Source organism: Ictidomys tridecemlineatus, chromosome 4 (genome assembly GCF_052094955.1).
Source record: "Ictidomys tridecemlineatus isolate mIctTri1 chromosome 4, mIctTri1.hap1, whole genome shotgun sequence".
Taxonomy (NCBI): Eukaryota; Metazoa; Chordata; class Mammalia; order Rodentia; family Sciuridae; genus Ictidomys; species Ictidomys tridecemlineatus.
In genome coordinates, this window is record NC_135480.1 from 130,240,887 (window position 1) to 130,264,194 (window position 23,308).

The 23,308-nt window shown below is 37.3% G+C and overlaps 1 long non-coding RNA gene across 1 annotated transcript in view; it reads left to right on the forward strand.

The window, feature by feature from the left end:
* LOC144376873 (uncharacterized) overlaps nucleotides 1-6,577 on the forward strand; it is a 32,538-nt gene extending 25,961 nt beyond the window's left edge. Inside the window, exon 3 of the long non-coding RNA XR_013437243.1 lies at nucleotides 4,565-6,577. This is a non-coding gene — a long non-coding RNA (uncharacterized LOC144376873). The remainder of the gene's footprint in view (nucleotides 1-4,564) is intronic.
* Nucleotides 6,578-23,308: the final 16,731 nt, after the last annotated feature.

Genomic DNA, 23,308 nt, shown 5'->3' on the forward strand with positions numbered 1-23,308 from the left:
TGTCCCTAGACTTAATAGCCAACACCTATGCAGCTAAAGACATTTTTCCTCCTCAATTAGACGGTGAGTCTGATGAATCTTCTCTTACGTTATTTTAATATTGCTATTTTTTCATTGCAACCACTGGCCCTAGTTAATGTTGGATAAGACAGGACTGTAATGAATCAGAATAGCAGGAACAAGACAGAGATGCTGTGAATGGAACGTTTTTATGCCAAACTTTTCTTGGAACCAGGACGACCTAGAAGTTTATCTTGTCTATTCCAATTCTTTCCCTCGTTGCATGGACCCTTGGACTTCATTTTGGCTCTCTCTGCATTTCTTTGAAAACCTAGCCAAGATGCTATCTCCTCCAAAAAGCCGTCTGAACCTCCCAGTCTAGCCGGGTGAACCTCTGATATGTTACCTATGAACTCTGGCTTCCCTTACCCATTTCCCTTATCATAAGTCTATCTCTTTGGGTCCCATTGGTTATCCATAGCAGAACTTGAACTAGGTATTTAGTACATGGATACTGAAAGGCAATGAGAACAAATATGAGTCATGTAGAAGTACATTTCCTTTCAAAAGGAAATCAATATTTGAAGTATTTCTAAAAAAAAAAAATGTTTGATTTCCTCAAAGTTCAAATCTCAGGTTTCCACATCATAATTAAATTCCCAATTGAGTAAATACAAATGCAGGTGTCAAAGGTCATCTATAAGACATGTGAACCATATGGAATTGATGATAACTATTTTTCAACCTATTATTTTGCTGTCTACATTAGCAGAAATCATTCTAATTGGAAAAGATGTGCTTTCCTTCAGATGAATTTTAGTAAGATTTTGCCAAATGGGCACAAGCATCCGGACTCTTTTCTTTTCAAGCCAAGCTCAGAAGTTGTTGAGCTTTTGCCATCTCTAATTGATGGCACTTGACTGTCTGACATTGACAGCAATAGTTGATGCTGGCTGGTGTTTTTGCTGGAGAGGTGAATGACACTGACGAGGGAAGCCTGGACCCAGCCTGTCCCCTGGCGCCTTCGTGATGCAGCATCGTGACCTTTCTGCCTGGGAGATGACTCATGGCAGATGGCAGTGAGTTAAAGGGTAAGGTTGGCATTCATTATGTTAAAAAATTAATTCTGAATAATTTGAGGAGAGAACATTACAGTGTTCCTTTTGGTGGTAAAGGACTTTTTGATTATATCCAGATCTTTGGCTTCTGCAGAATTCTTGTCATTCCATAATTTATGCACAGTGGAGAAATTTTTACATGTTGGAGAAGGAACATTTTGTGGTGGAGTCAGAAAGAAGAGGTTAAAGTGGCCCTGGAGGGATAAAAAGAGCAAGCACCAGTACCACATGTGAAGAAGAGATGATTGGAGGAGTGAAGAGAAGTGAACTCTGGAAATCATGGACACGACACTGAGAACAGGGCGCTGACTGCAGTCAATAACTTGTGAAATGATCTCTTTTGAATGAAATGGAACCCGAGCAGAATAACAGGAAAGGTGTTCCCCCCAGCTACACCTGCCATTATAGGAAAAGCAAAGATGTGACATGAGAATAGCCATGTCCCCTTCCAGGCGGACACCAGTAGTCAATGCTTCCTGGAGCACTGCTTCCTGTTGATCCTGAGCTCAGTCAGACAGGACCTCAGAGTCCTTCTCAACACAGATCCATGAGGAAATCTATTTACCACTCCTGCCAACATCCTGAGCAGACAAAAAAGCCTGAAAAGCCAGAGTGGCAACTGGCAAACTGACTGTTTGCCTCAACTGTAAAAAATCTTTCAAGTGAATGTCCTATAGCTTCTCCTTTCTTAATGTCTCTATATATGCTCTACGACATTGACAGTCCTATGTACTTTAGTATTTGCAATTTAATTTTGTTTGCTTTTCATGAAATCCCAAGAATTTTAGGATAGGACTAAAAGAAACTTCATCTGAATTTTTTTCAAAAATACTTTAAAAACTTTTATCTTCAGTGTTTTGAGGTCCAGATATGTTCCTCAATAGTCCCTTTTTTGTTTGAATTTTAAATTATGGGAGATAATTGAATTCTACTTAAATTTTATTGCCTGCTTCATTATGAGAAAAGGAGGATGTTGTTTTGATAATTTTTTTGAAAATTAGTAAAAACTGAATATTTAAAACACACTGAATTTATACTTGTAATTTCTTTGTGCATTATTTTATTTTATTTTTTCTGATCAGAATAAGTCCATGCTGGAGTGAAAAAGTAATATTTCCTTTTCAGTTAATGTTACATTCTTCCCTTCCAACCTCCAGTATTGGGAAATCAATATTTATTGCTAATTCTAGGTCCCTGTGCTGCTTTTATAGAAACCAACAAAACATTAAATGCTGTAAAATGGATTTGTATTATAATGCAACATCTTCTCTTTTTCCCTTCAATGCATCATGCAGTTGGCATGAACTACATCCACTGCAAATAGCCAAGACCTCCACAGCTTATTTAATGGCCGTGCCTAGAACTCAGGTGGTCTGGTACAAAACATAAACTGTAACCCTAAATTGAGAAGCAGCTGGCTTTTTGGCCACAGGATCTTTGTTGGCTAAAGCAAAGTTATTTTTATGTGCTGTTCACTCATGGTCCAGAAACTCCAGAGGCATTTGGTGCCACACAGAGTAAAAGGGTAAAGAGAGCTCTCTCCTGCCACTCCATGCCTTCTCCTTCCATGGTATTCCCTGTAGTACTGAACCAGGGCATTGATTTCCCTTCTTTTGCTCTATGAAGCAGACGTCTCTTGGACCACACTGTCCACATAAGGTGTCACAATTGCTTGTGATTTTTGTAGTCAGTGAATGTCATATTCAAATGATCTGATGCTTGTTCAGGCAGGCTTTACAGCACTTAAGGCAAATTCTGGATTCATCTAGGGACGTTTTATTGTCTTATTTAGTTTATTTGTCTGGAACTGCAGGTTTACTCTCATTATTGCAGTTGTGATTCTTTCCCAGAAACTTTATCTAAAAAGATCATATAATTTGATGTGAATATTTATTGCCCTTCCTGTTATGCCTAAATGCTGGCAACTCATAACAATGAGAAGATGGTAAAGTCATAGGGAATCAATTGTTTCTCATGCCTTGTGCCTCCAGATACTTCATTGAATGAGGTGATATTTCCAATTACTTCTTTTTGTTTGTTTGTTTGTTTGTTTATTTTTTAATGGTAAATAGTTGCATTTAAACATTTCATGGAAATTCAATAGGGGAAAGGATAATCTGTTCAACAAATGATGTGGAAATAACTGGATATCACTAGGCAAGAAATGAATGTTGACCCTTACCCCACATGGTACACAAAAATTAATTAAAATGGATCATAGACTTAAATATAAAAGCTAACTCTAGGTCTAGGGTTGTGGCTCAGTGGAGAGTGCTTGCCTCGAATGTGTGAGACACCAGATATAAAGAATTGAATAGGAATAAGGTTCATCAACAGCTAAAAAAATTCTAATAAAAGCTAACCCTATGTTTTTAAAATAAATTAATTAATTCTAATTACATATATATGACACCAGAATACATTTTGAGTCATTGTACACAATTGGAGCACAACTTTTCATTCCTCTGATTGTATATGATGTAGCAACACAACATATGTGCAGTCATACATGTACCTAGGGTAATAAAGTCCATCTCATTCCACCATCTTTCCTGCCCCCATACCCTCTCCCCTCCTCTCCTTTCCCTTTGCCCAATCAAAGCTCCTCCATTTTTCCCATGCCCTTCCTCACCATTATGCATCAGTATCCACTTATCAGAGAGAACATTCGGCCTTTGATTTTTGGGGATTGGCTTACTTCGCTTAGCATAATATTCTCAATCCATCCATTTACCTGCAAATGCCATATTCTTATTCTCTTTTGATGCTGAGTAATATTCCATTCTGTATATATACCAGTTTCTTTATCCATTCATATATTGAAGGGCATCTAGATTGCTTACACAATTTAGCTATTGTGAAAAGAACTGATATAGCTGCATTACTATATTATGCTGATTTTAAGTCCTTTAGGTATAGACTGAGGAATGGGATAGCTGGGTGAAATGGTGGTTCCATTCCACGTTTTCTAAGGAATCTTCGTACTGCTTTCCAGAGTGGTTGCACCAATTTGCAGTCTAACCAGCAATGTATGATTGTGCCTTTTCCCCTTCATCCTTGCCAAAATATTTTGTTGTTTGTATTCTTTATAACTACCATTCTGACTGGTGTGAGATGAAATCTTAGAGGAGTTTTGATCTGCACTTCTCTAATTACTAGAGATGTTGAACGTTTTTTCATATATTTGTTGACTGATTGTATATCTCCTTCTGAGAAGTGTCTGTTCAGCTCCTTAGCCCATTTATTGATTGGGTTGTTTGTTTTTTTGATGTTAAGTTTTTTGAGTTCTTGGAGATTAGTGCTCTATCTGACATGCGTGTGGCAAAAATTTGCTCCCAAAAGGTAGGCTCTCTCTTCATCTCTTTGATTTTTTTCTTTAGCTGACAAGCTTTTTAATTTGAGTCAATCACATTTATTAATTCTTGATTTTATTTCTTGTGCTTTAGGAAAGACATATCTATGAAAACTACAGAACACTGAAGAAAGAAATTGAAGAACACCTCAGAAGATGGAAAGATCTCCCATGCTCTTGGATAGGCAAAATTAATTTTGTCAAAATTGCCATACTACCCAAAGTGCTATACAGATTCAATGTGATTCCAATTAAAATCCCAATGTCATTATTTATAGAAATAGGAAAAGCAATTGCAAAATTCATTTGGAAAAGTAAGAGACCAAGAATAGCCAAAGCAATCCTTAGCAAGAAGAGTGAAGCAGGAGGCATCACAATACCAGGACTTAAACTATCTTACAAAGCTATAGTAACAAAAATGGCATGGTATTGGCACTAAAATAGATATGTAGACAAATGGTACAGAATAGAAGACACAGAGACAAACCCACATAAATAACAGTTATCTCGTACTAGACAAAGATAGTCTCTTCAACAAATGGTGCTGGGAGAACTGGAAATCCATATGTAGCAAAATGAAACTAAGCCTCTATTTCTCACCATGCACAAAACCCAACTCAAAGTGGATCAAGGACCTAGGAATTAGACCAGTGACCCTGTGCCTAATAGAGGAAAAAGTAGGCCATAAATCTTCATAACATTGGATTAGGCTCCAGCTTCCTTTAACAGGACTCCAAGTACTTCTTAAGAATGGGATCCATTATTTGCTAGGACAGCACTGCTTGATAGAAATATAATGTGTGCTATATATGTAATTCAAAATTTTCTGTTAGCCACATTAAAAAAGAAACACATCAAATTAATTGTAATCATGTTTGATTTAACTCAGTATATTCAATATGTAATCAATACAACATGCAATCAAAATGAAAAATCAACATGTGACCTATTAACATTTTTTAATGAGATATTTTGCATTCCCTCATACTATCTTTAAAATTTGGTGTGTGTTTTACATGTACAGCACATCTCAGTTTGGGCTGGTCTAATTTCAAATGTTCATTGGTCACATATAGCCTGTGGCTGCCATATTGAACAGTGCATATTTAAGAAATTGAGGCAGATAGTATACTAATATAATGTAGATATTTATTCATCTTGTGGTTATTAATAACAATAATGACATGGGAGAATATAGAATAATGAGAGATAAATATAATTTAGTTTTTGACATTTTGTAGATATATTTCCCAAGGTGTAGGAAATATTAGTTTAAGTTTTATCCTCATACTTTAATTTAATTATTGGCCTATTTAAAAATACCTGTATTGTACAGTTCTTTATAGTTTTTCAAAGCATTTTCACATTTGTTCTTCTATACAGCCTTGTGAAATTGGTGGGACAAGTGACTGCAGTCCCTCTGTTCTTTCAAGATGAGGAAGCTGAAGCACATTTAAATGGCGACTGTCCTATTATATGACAATGACAATAACCACAGTTTGATTCTGAACCTGTGACTCCTGAGCTTTCTTCTCTCCACCTAAGGTGGTAAAGCTACTGAACTTGTCAATGAAGAGAAACCTGGAAAGTTCCTATTTGCATTATACACTCCTAAATGAATGGAAACTCTTCTTTGTTAACCTGTACTCCCCAGTTCCATTATTCGCCAGAGGACCATTTGTAGTGGTGACTGAGTGCCAGGCACTCTGAAGCATATGTAACTCACGTAAATATCAGGACAAATCTGAGTAGATACCGTAAGTACTTCCACTCTAAAGGTGGGGAAACTGAGGCACAGAGAGTAACCTAAGACTACACAGCCAGGAGATGGCAGAGCTTCAGTTAGAGCCCATGCTGACCTGATCTAGAGCCTGTCCATAGTGACCTCTGTGCTTTTCCTCTTGTGTGCCATGTCTAGGCATGAAGAATTTACAGTCCTCCAATTTTCTCAAAACCACAAAGGGGATTTGTCTTTGGAATATAAAGATTTGAAAAATTTTGTTCAAAGGAGGCCTTCCCCAGTTGGCCTGCCAATTCCTTCCTTCCTCACAGGACTGGCTGCCTTGTTAACAAAATGATGAATAAAATGCAAAATCAGGTTAAGGAATTTTCCTTTGATGCTCTTTTCCCATTAATTTGTGTGTGTTTTTTTTAACCTTTCACTGAATGCATATCTTCGAGAGAAATAGAATGGTGGTCCCTGTAAGAATTTTATTTTCCTGGAGTTTTAGAAAATGAGCAGAAGATAAGAGCACTCTTCAGGGGTGTTGGCAACTGGTTGTCAGTCATTAAACCTGGGCTGGGATAGTAGGCAAGTAGGGTAAAGAAGAGGGGGTGAAGTTTATGTTTTTAAAAGTAGAACATATCCTGGCATTTATTTACTGTCTTTGCTTTGTATCTTTCTAAGATAACATCTGGCTTTAATTTCAGGAGTACAAATATTATCTTAAATTTATAAACAGTGTATTACAAAGAAGGAAATAAGATTTCTTAAGATGATACTACCTGAAAAAACTTCTAGTGTGTTTCTATCTTGCCTATATATCATCTATTTTCTATCCATCTATCAATCATCTACCTACCTAGCATCTATTTTCACCTTTTATTCATCTATTTGTATCATATATTTAATTTTATATGTTTTGCTCTCTATATTATTTTGCAATTTAATTGAAAAGTTATACAAACTAGTTATATATACTAGTTTAGAGAAGAGTTTTAGTTGGTATGGAATATAAATGTGAAAAGATTTTAATTTCTCACTTATACTTTTCTACTTACATTATTTTCTTCCTAGGATACTAGATTTTAAGATATCCTGGTCAGATTTCCTCACCATTTTCTCATTTAACAACCATTATATTTTTGGGTACTTAAGGCTGAATACTATTTGTTTATAATATTTCAAGTAGCAAAGGCTGGTTCATTTCATCTCCCAGAACCCGGTGGCTGGGTGAGCCTGGTGCTGGAGGGTTGTGGGTGGTGATCTCATACTGTCTCCTCCCTGTTCTTAGCTTGTTACTTCCAATGTTGAGTAAAGGGTGGAATATGGCCCCAGGCACATTACATGGAGATGGTTCCCACCTTGGTCTGTTGTTTTCTATTTCCAGTTGATATTGAAAGATGCCCATCCTGGTGTATACTATTCTGGGTTTCCTTGAGGCAGTGTGAAGCAGATTCCATTTTGATCCCCTATGTCATTGAGAGCCCTTCCTGGGGCTAGCTGTGTTTAGCTTCTGTACACAGATGTGCAAGCTGTTCAGACCTTTGATGCCTACTACTTGATAAGCCTTCTGTAATCCAAGAGCCAGTACTCCCCTAATCATGATGTTCTTTCAGTAAGGAGCCATGAAATTGCTCAGGTGTCTTACAGTTTCCAAGTTCCAGAGAGAACTATATGTGATGGCAATGCGCTTAGTGGTACCTTAGTGGTACCTTGCAATTCTTCCCTTGGAGCCTCCTCTCTTGGCTTTGGGGATGAATAAGCATCTGATAAGAGGTAGAAGTAAGCATTTCAGTGCCTCTGGAAAGGCCCAGGATAATTCCTGTTTTTCCACTTGTTCTTATATATACATGGGAAGAGAAGGTTGGTGGGGGTATGGGTGGTTTTGCTCCCTCTGAATACACAAACTGAGGCTGTGTATGAGCCTTCAGTGTGTAGCAGCTTTTTGACTTTTTAGAATATGAGGATGCATTTACCTGTGGTTTTCAGGTGAGGAGACAGTTGTCAACACTAGCACTGGAACAAGCACGAATCTATGACATAGACATTCATTTTGATTACATCATACTAATTCATGCATGTAGTCTAATCATCTTATGTTGAGCTCTCCAAAATCAGGCCTGAAAGTTGGATGTTGGTAGTTTATTTGGAGGTGATCCTGGAAACTATTGATAAATGGGGAAATTGAGTAGGAAAGGGGATACATTGAAGAGACATTTACCCCTGTGGACACAGGGTACAATTCTCCAGGAGATATACTGAAAGCATCTGTGGCTTCTCATCCCACATTTGTTGAGATTGTCAATGGGAATGTTGATTCCCTTGCTCTTTGATGAGTCAGAGAGAGTCCTCAGAAAAAGAGAAAGAGAGGTGTGGGTGTAGTGGGAAGTTAGCCACATTCTCAAAACAGGAACGATGGCAGAAGAACTTGGGGATGGGGGCAGGGGTCTTGGGGGTAAGATAGTAAGTTATATAGTCTGCCATGCTAATAAATTAACCATTGCCCTCATGTTGGATATTTAGGTTATAACATTTTTATTTGGCTATTATTAATCTTGCTGTAGTAAGTAGATATATTTTTATATACATTCTATTTTTTATTTACTTAGATTCTTACATGTTGAATTATTTTGTTGAGTGGCAAGAACTTTTGTATTTTGGGGCACCTTTGCTTATGGACTGAAATGTAATATTGGTAAGAGTATTTTTTAAAATAAAAAATAAATATTGCCAGTCAATTCCTCTGTTAAACAGTAAGCAGGTGTTGGAGAGACTGCCTTATCTTGCACTTGTAGGAGCAGAGCATGGCCACCTTGACTGGTGCCCCCAGCCCAAATGAAGGATTTGATTCACCACTAGATTCTCTCAGCTCTTGTCTAGTCTCCAGTAAGTGTTTGTAGAAAACTATGCCATGGGTGACACTGAAATATAGAAAAGGGAGATATTAAAAAGGAAAGGAACAGATCTTAAAGAACTAGAACAAAATTCATTCACCAAAAACATTCCAGAGCACTTACTCTGTGTAAGGAACTTATGTGACTGTTTTGGAAATATCAAGGTGAGTACGGCATGTTATTGATTCTTAAAAAGCATCTAATCCCACTGAAGGAATTTCTGAATCATTTGACTAGAACATCCTAAGGATGCTTTGCAAAAAGGAGTGTGTGTTTCTGCAGATCTCTGGAAGTTTCTGGTAATAGAACTCAGTGGAAGTCTTTCTGGTGGTATGTTAAAAGTGGAAACATCAGAAATATTGAGGAAAAGTAGCTCAACTGCTGCCGAACCCATCTTGGAAGCATTGGGTTGGGGGTTGGTGGTACAGATATTTCACTGAGTCCCTTAATTGCAGTTCTACTTCATTATGGATATTAATGATCCAGCATTTTTAACTGTTAGGAAATGAACTGAGCTGGAATTATGGCCCATAAGCACGATACATTTTTAAATAGATTCAAATGATAATTAGGATATGCATGCATATTGGAGTCTGAGACAAAATGTGAGCCTTTCAGTTTTGAATTAGCTTATTTTAGCTGAAATTAAAACTGGAGTTTGCCAGGCAGCTTATCTCGCTCACTCTCCCAGGCTGTTATAGCCTTTCCAGTTGCACTAGGTGTCACTGTATGAACTTCTACTGAATGAAAGACAGACTAAAAAAAGAAAAAGAAGAAAAGTGAGACTATTTTAATCAGCCGACACTGTCTTATAGTCAGCATTTCTCTTCTCATTTATTTCTATTTAGTAGCAGTTATTTTTAAGATTATGGGGTGCATGCAAATATGCATTGTTGAATGGTTACGTTGTCCAATACATTTTTTTCTCTGATTTTGGGGATCATTTCAGGAGAGCTAAAAGGAGATTTGTTAGCACATGTGTTCAAGATCCTAATAGAAATAGGCATATGATTTTATTTTTACCAAGTTAAGGTCTGAACTTCTTGTCCTGAGTCTTGTATTACATAGAAAAAATTTCATCCCAAGGGCATTTCCTCCTAATGATACAATGTATAAAAATATTTTGACTTTAAAATTCCCAAAAAACCTACTTGTTTTCAAATATTTTATTTTATTTCATTTCTATTGCAAATGTTCTTTCTAACCCATCCAGGCCAATTAATTGAAACTTTGATAGTTCTGTGGCTGTGGTTTGATAGTTATAAGATACGTGTTATCTCATACCTCAGTACCTGACCTCAAAGATGAGAGATCTTTAATCTATGCAATAATTAATTCTATTATTGTCAGTTGTGGTTGGGTCAGTGTGAAGACCAGCCTGGTATGTGCTTTGTATAAAGATTGTAGAAAATTCAGATGTGGCAATGCTGAAGAAGCAGCACAGACAGAACCCCTAAACACACAGTAAATCATTGCTCTCCTTTAAGACTATGTGATTTTTTGCCTGAAAGCCTAGTTTCTTTCCTTCTGTGTTAAGTAACTCAGCAGCATCTTCTCTTAAAAATATATGGTCCATAATCAATTAGAGCCTAGCAAAACTGTTATTCTATGTTTTGCATAATACTTGTAGGATTTTGAAGTGTTCAATAGATATTTTATAATAATAGCTGAATGCCAGCTATATAGTATGTGTCATAGATAACCTTTATTTTCAAAGCAGATGGTAGAAATGTACCTTAGGTTTTAGACACCTGTGGCTTGACTGTTATTCTCTGTAAAAATTGTGAGACTTGTGTACTTGTAAACATATTTTGAGTCAAATGATGTCTCTTAAAGTTAAAAACAGTATAAATGTGACTTAAATCTACAGAGTTAGCAGATAGAAGTCAAAGTTAAATTTGGGGGATATTCCTGGTGGTTTTCATAATAAAATTATTATAATAGTGGCAGTACTACTACTAGTAATTGCAATATTATTGCTATAGGTAATATTATATAGAATGCATTATTCTGTATACTTTCCATATATTGTCCATTAATCCTCATAAGAAACCATTATCTTGTGGGAACTACTATGATTCCCAATTAGCAGTGGTGACAGAGAGCTTACCTTACTGGCTAGTATGTAGCAGAGCTGGAGATTTAAACACAAGCTCTCTGATTCTACTGTTCCTGCTCAGTGGGAACCATTGAACTGTAGCATCTGTTTATGAAGTTCTCATCACCTCCTTTCCCCCAGACACCAGAAGTATCTTCAGGTGCTTACCATCTTCTGACATAACCTGTCTGGGTTTCCATTTTCTGACAGTTGAAAGGTCTAGTGTTATGGACTGTATTATTTCATAGATCCTTCCCTCTCTAGAGCCCCATGATTCTTTAGCTTGTAAGAACTATTCTAGAAAGTTTTCAATGGAATCTAGATATGGATCAGAATCTGTCTGCAGAGGGATGAGGAAGGGAATCCAAGGTATTCTCTTATGTGTGGAAGTATGGTAATGCTATCAGGAGACACAGGAAAACCAGTCTGCCAACGGATTGTTGGAATTTATGCAAGTGTAGTTTTGAGTGGCAGTGAAATATTTGAACCACCACCCAGTTCATAGTGTAATATAGTTCCCAAGCAGCATTTTCCATGCTCTGGTTTATAGACCACAAGCATTAGAATCACTTGGGCGTTTGTAAAATGAACTTCCTGTGCTCCTCCCCAGATCTATGGAGCCAAAACCTCTGAGGGAGACCTAGGAATCTGCATTTTAATGGTCTTTCCATTTGATATTTTAAGCTCATTATTTGAGAATCACTGGCTGAGAACTTGAGGGACAGCAGTTGGAGAATGTCAATTCAGGAACCACCAAACATGAGAGTCTCAGAGGCAGGAGACAATGTTAAGAGGAACACCATGAGAAGTGTGGGACCCAAACTCACTCTGCAAAGGGAGGTCAGGGATGAATTTGAGAAAGTGGAAAAACAGTGTTCAGGAATAAGGAGTGAGTAGCACTGTAAAGAAAGGAGAGAGGAGAGCTGTCACTCAACCTTGAAGATATCAAAGTATTTCAGTAGAGGGATGGAGACAAATGAAGATATTTAATAGTGAGAAGGTGGTGGAAAAGTATAGACCCTGAAAATCGAGCTGAAATAAAATAATGGATGCGATTGTCTGAAGTCCTATCTAGTAGCACAAGACATTGTCATGGGAGGAAGATGCCACAATGGGCCAAGGAGGGCAGCATAGGGTGGGCAGGGACTTGGGTTTTCACCTACTCTTATTCAACCTATCACTATGGTTCAGTGATAAGGGAAATGTTTAACAGTTATCTTTAAAACTTTGGTGATGATTGGTAGAACCTGATCTGGAAGATGTGAGCTATTTTCAATATCTTAAGGGAATCTATAAGGGCTGAAAATGTCCCCACTCCCAAACAAACCCACATCTTAATATCTAGATCCTGTGAATCATACTTTATTTGGCAGATCAAGGATCTGCAGACATGATTCAGTTAAGTATTTTGAGATGGGAGATTATACTGTATTATCTAGGTGAGTCATAAATGCTATCACATGTTCATTCAGGACAGAGGCAAAGGTAATTTCCCCCTCACCACACACACATACACATGAAGTGGGGTCTGAGGGAGGCAATGTGATTATGGAGGCAGAGATTGGGGTGAAGCAGCTTCAAGCCAAGGAATATCGAAAAGGCCTACAACATACAAGAGGCAGGGAATGGATTCTCCTTTAAAGCCTCTTAAGAGAGCCTAGTCCTGTGAACACCTTGATTCTAGCCCCCTAAGACTCATTACAAATTCCTGGCTTCAGAACTGTAAGAGAATAAATGTGCATTGTTTTAAGTCACCAAGTTTGTTTGTTAAAGCAGCTATAGCTAATATAATTCTAAATATATTGGAATGGTGGAATGACATGATGGGCAAAGACTGCATACTTGGTTATGCCTCCCAGCCTGGCTCTACCTGTTTTACCCTGTGGGTCAACAGTTGCATCCTTGAGAAAGGCACTTTTGACTGCTCCATTCCTCCCTGTCTTCTTGATGGTTTGGAAGGAATTAAAGCACTTTGCTTTCTCCACAGTGACTAATGGGGCTTGCTGAGCGATTAGAGCAGTGTTTTACTGTGCATTTTTTGGGTAAATTGTGGAACTCATTACTATAATACTTGAACAAATTTAAACACCTAACTCACACTCCTCTTTTATTCCTTTCTCCCCGGGTGACTAACTGTAGATACTGTATAATGAAACCAAATAAACTCCATGAAGTGTGTAATGCCTACTTAATTCTGTCCCTATTCTCTAAATCAAGTGCTTCTCTTTTACTTTCTGATGAGAGTCAGTCATTTAACACATGCATTTGTCCACATTTAGTTATCTGGAATTAATATAGATGAACTTAAGTCCAGTTAGATTGTCAGGATTCTTTGTGATTAATGGAAACAACCTTTATATTTGAGTAAAGATACAAAGTAGAATATGTAATGTCCTTTGATTGCAGTGATGACTTAGAAGGAAACAAAGAAACCTAAAGTGTTTATACAGATATATACAGTATACACATACACAGGCATACACCTTCACACACACATACACACACAGAGTTCTGCACATAAACATACACTGCCAGATAATTAAAGAGACGGATAACAAATGTTACTAAAACTTTTCTCCTCTTTCTTAAGCTGCCAATAAGTGGTGCATGGACTGTTTTTTGTAGGTAAGGATGCCTTGGACTGGATGCTAACTGGTTTCAAAATCTCAAGTCGGTTTAATCTTTAAAGAGATTTGCATTTATTACTCTCTTTGACATCTGCCTTGCTTTAATTCATGTGAAACTCAAAGAAAAAAATTTGCATAACCTAGTGAAAATATAGCAGAGCAAGGTTTTGGTTTTATACTAAATAGTTTGCAAATAAATTAATGACCGTTTCTTGGTTTATTAATTTTTTAAAAATGCAATGATCTTAATTAACTTGAGATATTATTAAAGGTTCCCTTTGGCCTCCATCATTTGTTTTGTGATGCTATTTTGTGATCTACCTGGCCTAACCCAAACTGGACTGATGTCTTGACTATATTTTATACAAGTTACTTCTTACAAGCTTACCTGTCTGATTTTAATGGTCGGGAAGGCTGGAATTCTGAGTTAGGAGGAAGAAGCCAACTGTCTGAGTATTCATGCATTCAGCCCTGAACCCTTTTAAATTTACTCATCACCATTCAGGAGGCATAATTCATGTCTCCTTCAAGAAGCAATTGCTCGGATAAATTTTCCAAAAATGTGGGGAAAAAGAGAAACCTAAAATGGATGTATGTCTCAGGACTCCATGTGCTAAAATCACCATGACTCCTTTCTTTCCTGATTACCTTTGTGTCCCCAAAGCCAAAGTCACTCATGAAGTGAAAATGGTCTTAAAGTTTCTCAATCTGATTCAGACTTTATCTTTCTCTTTTTGCTTCTTCTGAGTGGTTTCTCCAGATTTGCCTCATGCACTTTGACTCCTCCCTTCTAGCTCATTTTCAGAGGAGATTTTGAGTGTGTTGACCACTGTGATTGGACTCAGGAAGGATTCAGGTAGCTCTTTGATTATGATTTTTGGTTCTCAGCCAAAAATGCTTCCTCATTTAGCTTCTCCTTTCTGCATCAATGGTAGCATGAATGACTAAAGGGAATAGTAAGAATGTTGCTGTCCACTTTTCCCGTGGTCTACTGAAATGAAAACTCATGGTCCCAACTAATTAGCCAGCCACTAATTATAACATGCCATAAATAATAGAAAGACCCTTTCACAAAGAATATTTCCATAGGACCAGATCAAACATGTTTTCACCCATTGTGAAATATTAAAATTACCATAGTAATTTGAACTGATTGTTTATGGAAAAAACCACCAGGCCCTAACATTGGTAGGTCCTGAAACAAGATGATGCAAGAAGACCCTTAGTCCTCCCTGAGTCTTTCCATTTTTGACTCCCTCCTAGATCTTAAGGGGCTTTGCATGCATCTCAAGGGAACTGCAGTCTATAATTTTCAAGTGTCCTTTACATTCTGTCACTCCACACAGCTGCTCTTATGTCATCCCTCAGGTGGCCCAGTGTATCATCCAAGTATAGACGTGAAAATTGTCCTCATAAGCCCCACAAGCAAGCTAGGGCCCTATGGCAGGGACCTGGATGAGTACAGCAGGTTCTAGAAGGGAAAGAGGGGCCTAGGTTCCAAGTACTCGGTCCTTTTGGACCCCGGCCTCTTTCTTTCTCCGGTAGGGATGTTACAGTTGGGGAACTGATACATCATAACCAGGGCTTGGGACAGGCCTCCAAGCTGCCTAGTGGCAGTATAAAAAAGATTTTTTTTTCTAGATTAAGTAAGGGCTTATCTGTTTTATAATTCAAAACTTCTCCTTTATCTCTTTCTTTTCTTCTTCCCTCTTTTTACCCTCTCTTCTCCTCCTACTTTTTTGATCTCTCCTGCTCACTCTCTTTGTCACTATGACGGAACTCCTTTCCCCCTCTATTTAGCAGTCTCTTGTTCCAGAATCTTGCAGTTTGGATGCATACAGATGGTTGAGCTTTGGCTCTTTCTCACTAATGTGCAACTCAAGGGTTTTCATATTCAGTCAGCAACACAGGTGAACCCTGGAACAGAAGGAAGTCAGCTTGTGTAGTTTGGAGACATTTTTCCAATATGCCCCACAAGACATTCTTTTTAGTTTTCAGTTTCCAAGTTGGATGAACCTAGGTTCTGCCATCTGCCATGCTGCCTTTTGTTATTAATAAACTTCCTTTTTATTGGCTCTGTCTCTAGTGGCACAGAATCTGCTTGATAACACATATACACTGGACCCAAACACTTCTAGGAAATAGAAGACTAAAAATATATGGTAGTAGAAATGTAAAGTCTTTTACTTTACCAAAATGATAAGAAGTGATAACAAGGATGGGAAATTCCTGTATCATGAAATAATAAAAGATTCAATTTCAAAGTGCTCTCAGTATGGTGTTAAAATATAGGATGGCATAGGGCCAGGACATATTGAGAGAAGCAAAAAATATGTGCAGACATGGCATATTTTGACATTTTTTTTCTGTTAAGAAAAAATGTACTATGAAGAAATATAAGTTTTAGTCACTATGCTATGCAAACTATAGACCTGTCCTTTCTACATGGTAGTCGCTACCAGATGTGGCTGTTGAATCCTTGAAATGTCGATTGTTTGAACTAAGATTAGCTGTACTTATAAAACGTACACTGGATTTTGAAAGACTTAGTGTAAAAAAAAGGTAAAATATCTCAGTAATTGTTTTATATTACTACATGTTGAAATGTTCATATTCTATAGATATATTGGATGAAATAAAATATTAATAATAGTTTCATTTGAGTCCTTTAAGTTTCTAATGTCACTCCTCCAAGACTTGAAGTTATATATATGGCTCATATTTTCTTTCTCTTGAAAGTGGTGGTGAAGGTAAATTTATTTGTCGACTGATATATGTACATATATATGCCCCTATACAGTGTCTTGGTTCATTGTGTTCTGCTGTACCAAAGTATACAGACTGGGTAATTTATAAAAGACAGAAATTTGTTTACCATAGTTTTGGAGGCTGGAAAGTTCAAGATTGATTTGATTTCTGGCAATTTTGATTTCTGATTCCAAGATGATACCTTGTTGCTGTGTCCTCTGGAGAAGGGGAATGTTATGTCCTCATGTGGCACAGAACAAATGAGAATAAACCCACTCCCCACAGCCCTTTTAATGGCAGGATTAACCCATTCCTGAGGCTCCACTTCCTTTTAGGGCCCAAGTTTGGTGACTTTAACAAATGAATTTTAGAGGGAATCGACATTCAAACCATAGCATATAGAATGTTATTTGTAAGTATAACCATAGAAAATAGTGTTAGCAGCTAATCAAGGCATATGTGTAGTACGTAAATATGTAAAAATATATGTATATTAAAAATATATAATGTACACATATAAATATATATAAAACAAAATGTTATTATATATATGGTATCTCTTTCTAGAGGACAGATAACAAGAATTTCAGTTTTGCTGCTCTTAACTGACACACAGTTTCTTATAGGTTTGTAATAAAGATGAAACCAAATCATGATCAGAACAACTTGCTGGCCTGTCTCATTCCCAGATCTTTGTTGATGAGGGTCTGTTCTACCATTCTCAAAGTGCTTTAAGGCTACTCTTCACAAAAGCTTCCCTGAATATCCCAGCTCAAACCTGCCTACATCCCACTCCTGATCACATTTTAACATTTTACAAGGTTTTTTTTTTGTTAACACTACCTTATCAGAAATTACCTTGCTTGTTTTCTAGTTTATTTTCTCTCTCCCCTACTAGAATGAAACCATGCAAGGACAGAGACAGTATCTAAATTGATTATCACTGTATCCTGAGTACCTAACCTTGGCAGTGACCATGGTGCAGGGCAGGCTGTAAAGTCACTCAATAAATGCCACACAGTTGATTTTCTAAATGCCTGTGCACTGCATAATGGCTAGACATATTGATGCAACCAAATAAGGTAAAATCCAAACACTCATGGAAGTTTTTAATATTTTACTTATTTGATTGAGTGCTAAAAAGATTTGCACATTTTTTAACACTAGATTGAATAATATATTTAACAACTAGATTCAAATTCTAGAGCTGTCTTGGCTCTATGGCTTTGGGCATATTAATATAAGTTTTAGATTTAATTTTATCTCAGAAAAGAGGAATTTAAATTAGATGATTGTCCAAATAGTCTGTAGCTCTGAAATACCATGCTATAGATTTCATCCAACTGGTTGACCGATATGTATCACTTTGAACCTGGAGTTTCTCTGCTTCTGCTGGCAGGTGGAATCTGCTTAAGTTGCAGCCCTTTGCAACTGAGACAGCCCTTTTTAGTGTTAGCAGCTAATCATAGCAGAGGATGCCTGCCAATGTCAGCTCCCAGGACTGCAAGTGGCAAAGTTGGATTCTTTTCCATTATTATTGAGTGGTATATTACAGCTCTAAATGGTGGGCTATGCCCTCTGGTGTTGCAGCAGACCCCAGCAGCTAACTGCCAATTTCTTTCCAGGTTCTTCTCTCATCAATCCAAAGAATGAAATTCATGGACAATGGAAGGCAAGAATGAAAGGAGTAGGCCTCATTCAAGTAGGAAGAATAGAAACAGAACTCTCCCAAGGTGAAAGGCTACCTGACAACAGGTTGAGCTTGAGTGTACTAGTCTAGGGATTTATACAGCTCTTGGGTCAACACTCTTGGTGTAAATTTATGCTAATCATATTTTGGAAATATACCAATGCTACTGGTCCAAATTTATCCTAATCAGATTTTAGAAGTTATTAAATGTTTTTGGTCAAAATTTATGCTAATCAGGTCTTGAAAAGTATCCTCACTATTGGTTGGCCCTTTGAGTAACTTTCCTGCAACCTCTATTTAGATCTGTTCCCATTTCCATTTTCCCACCACTCATGGATCTGGGCCAGGTTCAGGTAGGGTCCATGTTCCCTGACTCCCCTAGGCCCTAGCTCACCTTGCCTGAGGCCTTCCCAAGTATGGTGGGCTCTTCAGGGTTGCAGCTGGTGGTCACAGCTTACACTCCAGCCTGGAGTCCACTCTACTGCTCTGGGACAAGGACTTGGATTCATCTTTAGTTGTCATAAACTAAGAGGATAGCGTGTTGAGTGTCACTGATTAATTATTGGGATGATGAATGGCCACATTGGGAGAGCTTAGAAAGAAAGGGCTCAAGGCTCTAGGATGCCAGGGTTCTAAAGTGGAAACTTTTCTATTCTCCAGTTTATGTTTATAAAGCAACTGTGCGGATGTGTATGTGTGTGTGTGTGTGTGTGTGTGTGTGTATTTTTTCTTTTTTCTTTCTTCCCCCTCACTTCTATTATATCATGGCATTTTTTTCTTTGTATGCAGAGAAAGAATAGGACAAATGAGCAATTACCCTATGCTTTGGACAAGAAACTGAACGAATCATGGCAGGAAATTCGTGAAAGACGCTTAGGAAGAGAAAAATAGCAGAGAGCTGCAAGGATAAAGTGACAAGTCCTTGAGACGCCTGAGAAGCGCTGTTCAGTTTCCAAGATGACGGCAAAGCTGTGAAGGGTGCGTGTGAGAGTCTTGAAAAAAGGACAATTTCTCTCCAAATGTGTGGAGATAAATTTTTCTATAGGCCTCAACTTTTGGCATCAGGTGGCCTTCTCAGGATTGCAATTTGGTTTTATAGACACTTCCTGATAAAGATCTCGTCTCTCTTCTTCATTGTTTATAATGTGGCATTCGAATATCTGAATGCACAGTGACCAGGCATCCGAATGAGCAATACTCTCAACAATCCTTAAACTCTGCTGAATGGGATGCCATGCTTGAGCCATGATAGAAGGAGGGGGAAAGGATGTCCTTGTCTGGGAGGAGCTGGGAAGGAGTGGGGAGTATTGCTTCCCTCGGATGTAGTGGCAGAGAGGGAGCCGGGGGAGAGTGAACATCTAGGTGGCTGGTAAGGAAAGAGAGAAAACTTTTCAAGACTTTCATTTATCTTGTTTTTCGATGTTAGAGTTCTTGAAGAGTTCAGGTATTATCACAGCCTTCTGTTACAACAGGAAGCACCATCTGCTGAAGCATTCTGTAAGCAATATAACATCTCTCCAGAGAGAGTTTAGCATTCAATTCACAAAGAAGGATGGCAGGGACTTGTAAACAAAAGGAAACAACTGAAGCAGAGAGGAAGGGGCTGCGCTGTAAACATTCAATATGTTTCTTTATAGCTGAGAAACCCTCTAATGCTACAAAACCCTGGCAGAATTCTCTGATGTATTAATTGTTTTCTTTGGTGTGTGCGTGCGTTTTAAGTCTCCGTATTAGAAACCGCCTCTTCGAACACACTACTTCTGTTTTTTGCTTTGATTTTTGTTTTGTTCTGTTTTGCTTTCTTTCTTGTCAAGCCATTTGTCATGGATTCAGGTGGTTTATGAGCCTTAGTGGTAAGAGCGAGTTTTAAATAATAATAATGATTTAAAACATCTTACAATTGCTGTACTTTGAATATGGAGATGTGTTTTGAGACGAAAAACTAATGGTACATCCAAGGCTGGAAGTGGCAGGCACTTTATAATATTAGCAGAAAAACTTTCCTCTCAAAAGCTTTGCTATTTTGTCATCAGGAAAACAACGGACACAATTTATGTGGATGCCACATTAACTGAAAATGTTGCCTTGTACTGTGAAGGAGGGTCCTCAAACTAATCTTCATTGCTGGAAGGTTAAACATTTAAGAAAATTGGTCTCTGAATTTCTGGAGTCCAATTTATCTGTGATTAAAAACAATAGGGGGAAATAATTAATATTGTACATAGGGAACACATCAGTCTTTTGGTTTAATCCCATTCTTTGAGTAGAGTAGGAGCTGTAAGATTAACTGTCAGCAAATGACTAATTTGGGGGAAAATTCATATTAATAAAAGCTCTCCAACATTCAGCTCTTTTCTTTATTAGATACACAGATCTAGGATATTTGGATCTTCAGTTGCATTTTTGATATATAACTTTATAATTTGTATGTACTAGAAGAATTTATAGTAGTATTGATCATGATTTAAAACCTTAACCCTTAGTGGGATTAGGAAGGGCAGCAGAATAGAATAGACATTATGATTGATGTATGTACATTCCATGTATGTATTATATGTCAAAATACATTCTGCTGTCATGTATGACTAAAAAAATAAAAATAAATTGTATGGCAAAAATAAAAAATAAAATAAAAAAATAAAACCTTAACCTTAAGACCTAGTCTGTAAATCATAAAATTTTATGGGGTGAAATCCCACCCAAACTTAAGCAATTCTGCCCTCACAAAACAAAAGTAAAATTTTACTGCAGTATCATTATGTGATCTAATGATACTCTGTGTATGTGTGTGTGTGTATGTGTGTGTGTACATGCATGTGAGCACTACACCTCAATAATTGTTTAATCTGATGGTTTTTAGTACCTTGTACAAATTATATTGTCGTAATTAAAACAAGTTTCATTATTTGCTACTTCTACTCCCATATAATAGATCACTAGCATTTTAGCAGTGGACCATTAGGCATTACAGATTGGATTGTTTTCCCCTAGATTTGTCAGTTTACTGCTTTTAAAAGAATTAATCACCTGTCTTATAGCTTTCCTTGTAACTCTGCTTGTTTCCACTGGGGAGGAACTCTTTACTTTTTAAAACCACTTGACTTATCTTCTGTCTACAACATAGTTTTCAAAATGTTTGCCCAGAGAAACTCCTGGCCATAATGAGGCTGAATGAATTATTCTTCCTAGCAGTTTTAGACAATGTAGAAATGTCTTTCTAACTTAGTCTGAAGAAATTCCAAAACACTGTTGGCTTCTTTGAACACCTGCATGCATGTCTTAATCCCTGACACACTAGTCATTTGTGTCTCCCAAACCCAGCACTTCTTGCAGCATTATTGAATGTAAGGATATTCAAGTGCAAGGAAGCTGAGTGAATTTTTCATATGCCCCAAATGGTGAGTGGTCTGATATCCCGTTGCAGACATATCCTAGCACTCATGTCTGGTTTATTTCATAGCATTGTGTGGGTTTGGTGAAAGAACTTTCCTTGTGGTTATTAAGATCCACAGCAACATTGGACATTTTTTAATTGGTGTATTATAGTTACACATAATAGTGGGCTTCATTATGCCCAATTCTACATGCACATACTTTGCTCCATCTCCTTTTCCAATGTCTTTTTCCCATTACTTCCCCAATCCACATAATCTACTCCACTGATCTCCCTTCCATTATTATCATTATATCTATATCTATATATATATATAATAAATTCATTGTGGTATAGTTGTAGTTGGACATAGAATAATTTGGTAGATTTCATTCCCTAGTACTCCTGAGGCTCTGCCCTCCTCCCTCCCTCTCGAGGTCCTTCTTCTACTCCATTGGTCTCCCATCTATTTCTGTGACTGCCAGTCCCCTTTAAATTCCCATTCTCTCTTTCTCTCTTTACTTTGAACGTATGAGAGAAAACATTTGACCCTTGACTTTCTGAGTCTGGCTTATTTCACTTACCATGATGCAACATTGGATTTTGAAAGTACAATTACCTGAAGAGCTAGGCATTAAACCACTGATTTAGATAGAAGAGCTATGTATCTCCAGGTTCTTATTGGAAAATAAAGTAATTGTCTGTAGATGTCAATAATAATGCCAAATAGAAAACTGATGTATTTTCTGAAATCCTAAACAATATTTTAATAAAAAAATACAAGGCTGTGTGCCAAGCAGTTTCATAACCTCTGAACTTGGTACTTTTATCATTCCCATTTTACAAATGAGGAAACTAACAGAGAGATAAAGTAACTTTCCTCCCAAGTTTATGCAACTTGTGATGGCAGAGCTAATATTTGAATGAAATCATCTGACTCCAGGGTGCACATTATTTAAAAAAACTTTATATTGATTCTCAAAGATAGCAAGAAGAAAGAGCCCAACAGATTTGACAACTATGGTCATGGTGAAAACTTGTAAAGGGGGGAGAATTTATAGCAACTGATTGAAGACTTCTGACAAAGAACAACTAATGCTTTAATACTCTAATATTAAAATACTCTCATTGTTTAGCATATTTGATGAAATTTCTATAATGTAATTGACTTTCACAGCTAAATTTTTATTTTCCACTTCCAACATTCTGGCTGCTATCAGAAAACTAGTGTAAAATACTAAGTCATATGTTCTGTAGAGAGGCATACCCACTCAAAGGAGGTAATTATCCAATGACCATGTGCATTTGTTTAAAAAAATTAGTAAAGTTGACACAGTAATTTAATGAATCAAACAAAAAAGAAGCAAGCAAACCAAAGCTTTTCCAGTTCCCTATAGGTTATAAAAAGTAAACTTAATTATTCAAAGCTAGTTGCTCTCCCATATGTGCTGTAAAATTCATGAAAAAAATATCGGAGAATATCCTGTTAATCTCTCAAATCATTCAGTTTTACCATTTTACTTTATGTTGGGGAAAGGAAAGTTGAAGAGGACTCATTTCAAAGAGACTGCTATGTGTTTTGTGGTTCAAGGGCTGTTGAATGCCAACAAGTAGCAGTCAGAGTAACATCTTAAACTTGAGTAATGTGTTGTGGTCTCTAAGCAGCTTTTCCATACAGTTTTTCA